Here is a 10,909-nt window from a genome sequence, read left to right as displayed (position 1 = left end):
AATTCGTATTTATCGACTTGAACGTGATGCTGTTTTATATAGGTCAACATGTTTGCAAAACATTAAAAAAAAAGTTATTTTACTGAAATACGTAATATAACGTAACATTTCTCAACAGTTTTTGACATGGTTGAACTGTAAAGAATAACGGAACCAAAGACAAGTATCATTATATTGATGCTTTACATTTATTTACATAGTGCATTAAATGAAGATGTGCTGACAAGGCAAGCAGCATTATATAAGACATGTATCAAACTTGAATATAGTACGGTCTTTGAAATATACATAATGTAACAGACACTGGCTTATGACATAGATTAATAGTTCAACCGGTTGATATTTTGTGAATGGATAATTGAGAGCTGGGTTTTGCCTGAGTTAACACAACAATTACATTTTAATATGTTGTATTATATTCTTTACGTTGATCTCTAACTAAAAGTAAATTTGATAAAGAGAAACACTTATCATATTTTCTTCACTTAATAATTGACATCTACTCACTATCAGGTCAATGATCAACTGCTTGTCCTTGATTGGCTTCATAGATTCATCCATTGCCAAAACTCGAACATTTACTGCAAATTTAGAGCTTACCGATAAACACATGTTTAGAAGAATTAATTCGTATAACAATACATTTTTCATAATAGAAATGCAGACAAAACCAAATATATGACAATTTCAATGACTGTATGATAGTAATGAAATATGTTGTCAAATTTACGTATCATTATCGGAAGTGAAAGGAGAAAAATCGTTTAAGAGACCAAAGTTAATCAAAGATTTATAGAGTAAACAATTCATATGTGCTTTACATTATAAAGACGGTCTGAAAACAGAAGACAATACCATTATGTATCATTGTATGTATTACAATATGTGTTCATGCATAAAAATCTGACATACCTGTCTGCTCCGGATTGTACAAAGGCTGGTCCGTCTGCACGATCAGATAACCTGGCGTGTAACTAAGGGCGATGTCTCGGACCTGCATCCCGTGTGGTCCGTTGCAGACCAATTTGATTGATTTCGGTCTATCTCTGATTTTTTGATTGGCATCGATGTCTTTGAACAAATCATCTGAGGTGACCTTGACCGTTACCTCGACAGGATGTTCTTGTAACGAGCACATATCTCAGGGTTAGCTTGTTAAATTTGTCTTATATAAAGACATTTCAGAAAGAAATGTGAATGATTCATAAGCGTATTTAAGATCAATCCTCACGAAAAATTTAACAACTACTATAAATTATTAGGGCAATTGGGTTAGGAACAAAAAAGAATATATAAGGTTTACAAACAATCTTGCCTGCATCTACTATCATTGTTTCTTTTCGGGAGATCCTTGCGTTCAGATATTCAAAGTAGACCTATAATAAAACAATATTTTATGTACAAGATGTTAATGACTTAATATTACATCTTGCGATACTTTCAATGCAATTAATCATAGTTCCCATCCATATCAACAACGACCCTAAACGTTCTGAACATAATTTTGCAGTTTGAAAAAGTACTGTCTGTTCATATATATCTGCAAAACATTAGGTTGCCGATTATGTAATCAGCACCCTAGGCACGCCAGTGATAAACAAAAAACGTTTGGCGTGCAACGCATCTGCTAAATGTGTGCGGAAGAGACTAAACATTAAAATTATAGACTAAACATTAAAATACGTCAAACAAAAGATCCGACATTATTAGCATTATTTAATGAGTTCAAGGCCACCGATATTTAACGAGCTTTGGGGAACTGATATACGAACTTAGTAAGCGATTAAAACATGAAAAGCAAAATAATATATGATTCCGAATAACGACGAGTTTGGACGCATTAAGCGCAAGAAACGGAGTCCTGTATTTAGTTCATTCCAGAGGTCGATAAATTGTTCACAACGTTAACTTACGTAATATCAGTTTTTGCTGATGAGCTTTACGAATAACAACAGCATCTGCAAACGCTCAGTGAATGGCAAACAAACCCACCAAATGTTCAAAATGTATCGTGCGTACTCCGACAATTTGAGTCGCGTTCTGAGAAAACTGGGCATAATGCATGTGCGAAAAGTTTCGTCCCAGATTAGCCTGTGTAATCCGCACAGAATAACCAGGGACGATACTTTCCGCGTCAATTGGATTTTTGATAATAGGAGACTTCATTTAAACGAAAAATGTAATAACAGCGGAACGTGTCGTCCCTGATAAGCTTGTGCGGACTGCACAGGATAATCTGGGACGATACTTTACGCACGAGCATTATTCCCATTGTTTTCAGAACGCGAGTCATTTATTAAACACTCTTAAATTGAATTTCCATATTTAAAGCATGTTATATTAGGTTTAAAGGTAGATCGTTTATAAGGCTTGGATATATTAATTTGGTTCAGAAGGCTCTTTTTTGATTAAGTTTATTTATAAATTAAAACAAAATTGTTTAATACTTGTGTGTACCTAATTACATTACGTGTGCTGCATTCGACGCATTTGTCATTTGAAATATGAAAGGAAAATAGGTTTGTTTACGTTGATGCAAATATAATCTAAAGAAATTATAAACGTATACACGTTTTTGCAGCGTATAGCTTTATTTATTTTCCTTTTTGCTAAATCCTCTTTTTAATTTTATTTAAATCTAAAAAATGCCACGAAATTATTTGTAAACAAACACATATCATGTAAATGCTTTTTGTATACACTAGTTTTACAGCTAAAGAAGAACATCTACAGAGTCGTTTGTTGTAGTATTCAAAACTATTACGCAAGTTAACATTTATAAATTGTTTCATGACAGTGAGTGAGAACATACTGTAATATGTGTAGATGAAATTTAAATTGATGGTATACCTTGTTATATAAATACATACCGTTACGATCTGATTCCTTCCATTCCCGAAAATACCAACAAGCAGGGTCTCCTCGTTTTCAAGTCGGATCACGTTTGGTGCCAGGACATATTGGTAGTTCCTAAAATGAACAGACACCATCTACTCATGTTGATATGTAGCATCTTATCCTTTTAAATAGAGTATGAATAAAGAAGATTTCCAAATGTTTAACGAAACACGAATGTACATAATGTGTGCTTCTCGTCGAATCATTTGTGAAGCCACGGCATGACAGTTACACAGTTTTGCGTGTATAACTGTTTTGGAAAAAAGGTGTGCTACACTATATGGTTTTTGAAGTTTCCTTCTCGTTTGCTTTATTTGTTTTTATTGAAAACATTATTAGATATGATACGTTATTAAACGTTTTAACATGATACAAAGAACATAGCACATGGTTTTCGAACAAATTAAAAACCGTGTATGCAGAGCCGCCATATTGTTTTGCATGAAACGATATGAGAAAGAAGCCACAAAAACCTTATCGGGAAATGAATTATTGTTTCAATATACTCGTCTTTAATTATACTTGTTTAGAACGTGAATATGTTGACACTTAAAAATATGATCTTTGGAAGCAGCGTATTTAAAAAACATAGTAAACCAATTCGTAGTTTTATAGATTACATGTTTGATTAAACGTGTCAAACTAATATGTAACATCAAAATAATAGTTGTTCAAGTTCAATATTTATTTCTTTTTAACCGCAATAATTCAACACATACCCGTTCACGCTGCTTAAACAAGCAGCGAAAAGCAAAACGATGATAGATCCCATTCGAAACACTACATTAAAATAAGTTCACATCTGCGCTTAAATCGTATTATAAATAAGCACACCTCGGTCTTGCGTTTAACTGGGCTTATCAGCAAACCGCGTTCGCTGTTTCAAAGAATTGTTTACCTGATCTTTTTCTCGGAAAAGCAAGCAATTTCGTATGAAACGTAGAGATTTGAAGATGATAATTTCAGACATAACCAGATAACCAGACTATACTTTTCGTATTTTTTTCTTTTAATCATCGTTATGTTAGTTAATAACACGATAACCGTAGTATGTATTGTTTATGTTTACCAGAGGAAAATTCTGCAGAATAATCTTATTTGCGAACCAGTTTGTATACATGTCACAGCATGTACACGTTAAATTTGATTAACGATTAATTCTCTATTTTTAGCAAACAAACCATTTACTGTTAAGAGAATACGGAGAGTGCGTGTATTTCAACTATGGTTAGACGGCTGTTAATGATGCATTTATGCATGTACATTCAACTTAATACTTATGTTACTATATAAAGTAACAAAATTGATTCGAATGCATGTGATTATCGGTCAAAGCAAGGTGATTATCACGTTTGGCCCTGCAGGGCCAAATGTTGATAATCGATAATCGGCCCCGATGACGTCACGGCTAACGCGTTACGTTATAACACAATGGCATCAATATTCAGTCTCAGCCAACGGTGATCAATACAATTAACCACAACTCAACTTAAGAATCGAACATAATGTTTATGACACGTAGCACAGTTTTGATATTAGAGAGGATCTACAAATATCGATTGAAACTGAAACTCTTCTGTACATTAGATATGCCTCTATTTGAGCTTCAAGCAACGCGGCAACGAGGTATTAACCTTTAAATAATATGATATTGCTGGCGAAAATTTTGATAACAAATTAGCTGAAATGCCTCTTATTCACAGTACATGAGATGTTTGCAATGAAGTCAGTTGTTTGATTAACAACATGGATTTGCAAGCAATTTATTGACGAATCAGTTGAAGTTAGAGTTATAGTAGTACTGTAGTGATCTGAGAAAACTGGGCACAATGCATGTGCGTAAAGTGTCGTTCCAGATTAGCCTGTGCAGTCCCTACAGGCTAATCAGGGACGACACTTTCCGCTTAAACAAGATTTTTGGTAAAAGGGACTTCCTTTAAACGAAAACTACCATTAAAGCGAAAAGTGTCGTCCCGCATTAGCCTGTGCGGACTACACAGGCTAATCTGGGACGACACTTTACGCACATGAATTTTGCCCAATATTCACAGAACAAGACACAGGGAGCTCCTTTCTTTCCAACTTCTAGCGCAATCTGTTGAGGCGGCATTGGTGAGAGATGGTGGCCTTCTTGCGCTTCCTTGAAACAGATTGCCCAGAGCGTTGACTGTGGACATCTGCCTCTACCATGGCGTTATCCTTCTGGACGCACTCGACTACTTTCCTCAAAGACGGGTGAGTGTTTCCAACCAACTGTCGAAACCCGCAGTTCCATGATTTACAGACGTTGTTGGTCCTAGCGTCGCCGTTGATGATTGCCGTGTGAATATTTCACCCAGATGGAAGGAATCGTGGTTGAACGGCTCGGAATCGCATCATTCCGCCCGACATCAGTTATAAGTTCCAGTCACAAACGTGGCGTTAAAGTAGTCGACGACGGGTATTAGCGCCTCAGGGATGAGCGTCCTAAGATGCGCCATGCCTTCATGAACGAGTTGAGTAGGTAGGAAGGCAAGACTGTCTAGCATACCGAAGAAATGTCGAACCTTTTCGTCCTGGCGATAAAGGGCCTGTAATCCCTCGCTCTGTATGCGCCTCCATTTCGATTGGGTCAGGTGATGGAAGCAACTCTATAATATAAAATGTAAAATATAAAAGCATTAACAAACCTGTTTCATAACAGACAGTCTAAATAAATTCAATGTATGTCCAGCTTCTAAATACCATTGCATTATATATTAATGACACCCGACTTATAACGAAGCTTTCAATTTAAAAAAAAACTGACAACATACTAAGACTTGAGACAATGCTTATATATCAAAATAACCTGAAAAGCCGAACGTTACGAAAATAACCTTTATACCTGAATTTTGATGTTCTGGCTGATGACCGAGAGTACAGCAGTGTGGATCGCGGTCTCGTAGTCAATAATGACAGTTTACGGCGACGGTCGCACGTCTTCACGGAGGCATGCATCCAGGATGGCGGTCAGGAACTCCTCGTAGTGCAATTGCTGCTTCACGGGTAAGAGACCGTAGGCAGCTGTAGCGTGTCCATCTCATAGTGGCACTCGAATGCAAAACAGTTGTGCGAATTATCGTGGCGCTGTCGAATGCGTCCCGTCCTAACCACGTATCTGCTTCGCCCAGCAACTCTTACCCGACACGACTGCAGTATACTAATAACCGCGCAGCTTCCGAACCGTTGTCGTAGACGAGAAAACGATCGGTATTCTCGGAAGATGTAGTGGCATAAGATTCGGAAAGTGGGTACGGTATGGAAGAAATCGTCTCTGGTTCCGCTGGAACAGTGCCTCTCTTAGCCCTTCTGGTGGCACGCTTCAACGACTCTTGATTTCCTGCTGCAACTCTTACCTTGAATATAAATAAATATATATGTATAGTATTGACTGATTAAATCTGCACGTGCTACATAGTAATAATATAAATCGCAAGTTCGTATCGCAAGCAGACCAATGTCAATACTGTTTCTTACGACGATATATCATCATATCTAAGGTTTAATTATGTCACAATTTTATATAATTGCTTTATATCGAAGCTATAACTTTGAATGTATACATATATATAAACATTTATTAATTAAAGTGAACATAGTAGATCAAATCACTTCAAAAGGGTGTTGAATCAGCTTGTCTGCAAAAATCCGTCCTAGCTGAGCACGGTTGGCATTGGCTGATGCAATGATTACCTCCCTGAGTATCATCCCGGCTGTTTTCGATGCGTCTGACTCATGACAGTGGCTAGTCAACGAACGCACCTCAGTACACTGAAAAAGAGATGAATGTAAGGTTCAAAGAACAAATGAACACAATGACAAAATTTGATGGCAAATTTAAAGTGACATTATGCGCATTTAACAGTATATATGTTTATATGTGTCTATCGCGACCGTTGTTTACTTTTTTTGTGTTTTCACTACATATACACATATACTTGTTAATGCAGCATCAACATACTAATACAATATCCCTTAAAGAGAAAAAACATGCATTTGAATATCAACCCTACTTTCGTTTTTCAATGGATCATATTAATTTTCTGCAACGATATATATTCATACGACACACGAACACTAACTCCGATCCTAATAAAAAGACAGTTCCGCTGGACTAAGAGGACTGACACAGTCATGTAAAATATCGAATATAATATATATTTGTTTAAACAACTGGTGGCAAGATGAGTTGCAGATAAGTGGTCAGTTACAACTCTTTTGAGTTGTTAATTCTGTTCAGCTCCATTCAACAGTGTTAGATGAGCGTAATGTCACTTTAAATGGAGCAAATACGAAATTGCGACAATTATATAATTTTCTGACACAGTTACTGAACACGATGATATGGGTCAGTTCGCCAAATTTTGTCATTAAAAGCGAATAATTGCGCGGTAATAATCATTTCAATAGGAGAACATGCATGCCTAATGCAACCGAAATTGTAGTTTACTCACGTTTAGGTCCGAAGTCTGAGCACCCTTGCATGAAAATGCTCGTCTATGGATGCATGTCCATCGTATGCTATCTTTCAATGAGTTCTGTTATGTGTATAAGTAGTTTGCGAAATACAACCTTCGCACAACTTTACGTGTCGTGATGAATTGCATTTTTGTTATGAAATGTTACCATTTTCTTCTTCTTTTTCATCTTATGGTAATTCGCAGTTTGTTGTTTTCGGGATAAATCATAAGTTTAGGAGTTTTTTAATTATCTTTGATGTTTGTAAATTGTTTAGAGGTGTTATTAAACCAATTAGCAGATCCACCGGTTTTTATGGTTTAATTGCGTAATTCATCTCTTCAAGATATGAATGGTAACGCATACGCAGTCTTTCACGAGGTGGATCTGGATAGAATAAAATTAACCTCTACGCATGCGCAGTCGATGTCAATGGTAAATCGAGATGAAAAGGCGGAGTTAATTAGTGCCGATAACGAGTTATCAGGGCGTTAACAACTCGTTTTAATTGAAGAATATACTTGGTATCATGAATAATACAATTTATTAAATAATGCTGCCTACAGCATAGTGTTGCATTAGCCTATTAACACGTCATTTTGAAACCCAACAAAGAAATTTTAATATCAACACCGAGGATTTGAAAACGAAACCCTGAGTGTTTTTAGCATGGTTCCACTGGGATTATACGCGATTGTTGCCATGCTGCACACCGAAGATATTTAAATAAACAAAGAGTCGTGTCATCGTGAGTTGCCGTCGAATCTCGAGGCGACCGATATTTCACTTAAGTGAGAAAGATGACGCATCTTATAGCCATAATCTTATCTACACATGTGCCGGCATGTGGTTACCTTTGCGCCTCTATCGCAGATGTGTATATAACATGGTTGTTGTCTTGCTCATATTTTTATCTGTAATAAGTGAAGAGAAAATCAATATATGTGTTTCCTGTTTTACCGTTGAATCTGAAATGTGCACTTTATTTGAGAAAAAATATAAAGAACTAGATCAGTGTAAGAACTATTGAGCACATCGCGGTAACAGTTAAATAAAAAAATCATCAATTTTAATTTAGCCTTTATATTTTATATTTATTTTTAAAATGATACTCGACTTAGAAACATAATAAAAATTAAATTTATGAAAAAGGCATATGTAAGATGTTCCATAAAAAGTGTGCACGGCCTTAAATTTTTCAAAGTTTTTCAAAAAATTCCAAACTACTTCATTTATATAGAGAATCAATTTGAATGGAGTAGTGGATAAGATATTCAGAAGTTAATGTTCCTACATAAGATATTGTCATTACCCGATTACACAATCACCCATAAACTCTTTATAAACAAATTCATAGTGTATAAGTCTGATAATAAATTGGTGAAAAAGGGTTTTATTACAGAAAATTTTAGTCTTCTTATAAGAAACCACAATCTCTATTTTATTGTTAATAAATGTATAGAATATGGATTGACTTTGCCTCTAAAATCAATTTGGAAACGCGTTGTGAAGCATTCTGTTCTAAGGCATGAATACAATTGTTTAGAGCAAGGACTCTCCAGCGACAATACATTTCTGTTTTTTTTCGTATTTTACACTCATTATTCAAACCGACCGTATTGTATTATGTTTCAAATACGTGCAGCTTTAGGGAAACGCTACTAACTATAGCCAAACTGTGGTGTAGGCCCTTTCAATTTTTCTATGCAAACACATATATTACGACCATCTGGCACATGTTTTGTGTTAATGTGAAGTGTCGTCCTCGTTGAGACACAGTAACTTCGACAAGATAGACACAGCACTCGGATATGACGTTACACATCAACTCGAATATATTAACAGTATAGACATGAACTTGAAAATGCTTGGGGCTCCAATAGAACCCATACTCGGAGTAAGAAAGAACAATGTATTTCTGAAACTGGCATACATTTTTATTGTAAAATGTTTAAGATATTGCTTGTAAAGTATGTCTATATTATACATCTTGTAACAAGTACTTAATTTTGTAAATAGCATTCATGGACTTAAAAAAACGCACTGTGTGTCTATGATACGATTCAATTGTATCACAGGCAGATGCATATGTATAATTCACTTATATTATAGTTTGAAGATAATTGTTATTTAAACATGTTCAAAATCTCCATTCTGGGACGAATAGAAAGATCTGATTGATTGAGTAGAGAAACAGTAAATATTCAATGTTGGCGCTAAGGATACAAAAGTAGTGGCCGAGTAACGATGACGACCTACATCATAGGCTTATGAGCTCTTTACATGAGTGTACCTTTCTCTTTGTGTGTTAGACGAAAATAGAACGTAAAACATAATTATTATCAATAATGTATTTCATTCAGCGAGATTTTCAAAATTATCAAGCAAACCATATTTAAATATAAATGTTAAAACTTTCACCTGAAATTGAATGCTTTACTTAATTTATTTTCATTTAATTTAAATAAGTGTTCATGAATGTATCTACTGCAAGGTATCAGTAGTAAGTTCCAATGGATTAATACTTTTCCAGTGTATGAATAAATGCCGATGTAAATTGTTTGTTACAATATACTTTATGTAATGCTTTGCGCGTCTTTATTTAGTTACAGCACATGGTCTTTTTCAACACGCACACTTTACATGCACGGAACTTGGCAGACGACAGCAACAATTTCGCGCTGGTATTAAAACACTGGTTTTACATTGTGTACATGTATACTGAATGGTCAACGCTGTATATGCGTACAACGTGGCTTGTAGCAGCACATATATTCACGGAGCTGTAATAAAAAGGTGTAAATCAGTTCTATAAATGGATATTATAACATTTATGTCTCTGTAATTAAATTGCTACCGCGTAAAATTGCTAATGGTCAATCAAAAATAATATTCGCCAGTTAACCTTGCCCCCATAAGCATGATTGGAACCGATTGGACTGTCATGATCACAGTTGTTTTGCGACTTGAAAGTTACCTGACCATTTTCATGACGCAGCTCCGCCAGCATACATGCTTCTACAGCATAACTCCAACACTATATAACTAATTGATCCTTGAAATGTAAATAGATTACACAGGTGCCATTTTTTACACATATTATTCTACTCTTTGAAACAAAAGTTGTCATACAAGCAAACACATTTCGGCGTGGATTTGGCACTTCTGTGAAAAGCTCTTGTATTATATTAAAAATGATGCGTTCATCTGATTTATTTATAAAGAAATAAATATGTTTTATGCATAGGCAAATATATAATTTTAAATAGTCTAGCTCCGCCTGAAATCGCTCAAAGTAGTGTTATTTATTTTAATAAAATATTAAAGTTGAAAGCATAAAGTTATTGACTAAAGATGTTGATATCATCTATAAACATATACTTACATTATCTCCAAAAATAAATGATTGAGCTTATGGCAAATAAAAGGTGTAATCGTATAAAAGCTAACTCGAGTTTTAAAACTATTAGTACGTATTATCGCCTAATATTAATTCATTAGACAAATTTTGTTTCATACCTGTTATGTTTAA

General features: G+C 35.2%; 1 long non-coding RNA gene across 1 annotated transcript in view; it reads right to left on the bottom strand.

The window, feature by feature from the left end:
* Window positions 1-1,078, bottom strand: part of LOC127880784 (uncharacterized) — a 153,489-nt gene extending 152,411 nt beyond the window's left edge. The window contains exons 1-2 of the long non-coding RNA XR_008049739.1: window positions 913-1,078; window positions 508-581 (exon numbers count right to left, since the gene is read on the bottom strand). This is a non-coding gene — a long non-coding RNA (uncharacterized LOC127880784). The remainder of the gene's footprint in view (window positions 1-507; window positions 582-912) is intronic.
* Between the last annotated feature and the right edge of the window lie 9,831 nt (window positions 1,079-10,909).

Source organism: Dreissena polymorpha, chromosome 5, assembly GCF_020536995.1.
Source record: "Dreissena polymorpha isolate Duluth1 chromosome 5, UMN_Dpol_1.0, whole genome shotgun sequence".
Lineage (NCBI taxonomy): Eukaryota > Metazoa > Mollusca > Bivalvia > Myida > Dreissenidae > Dreissena > Dreissena polymorpha.
This window is presented reverse-complemented; position numbering and strand designations above follow the sequence as displayed.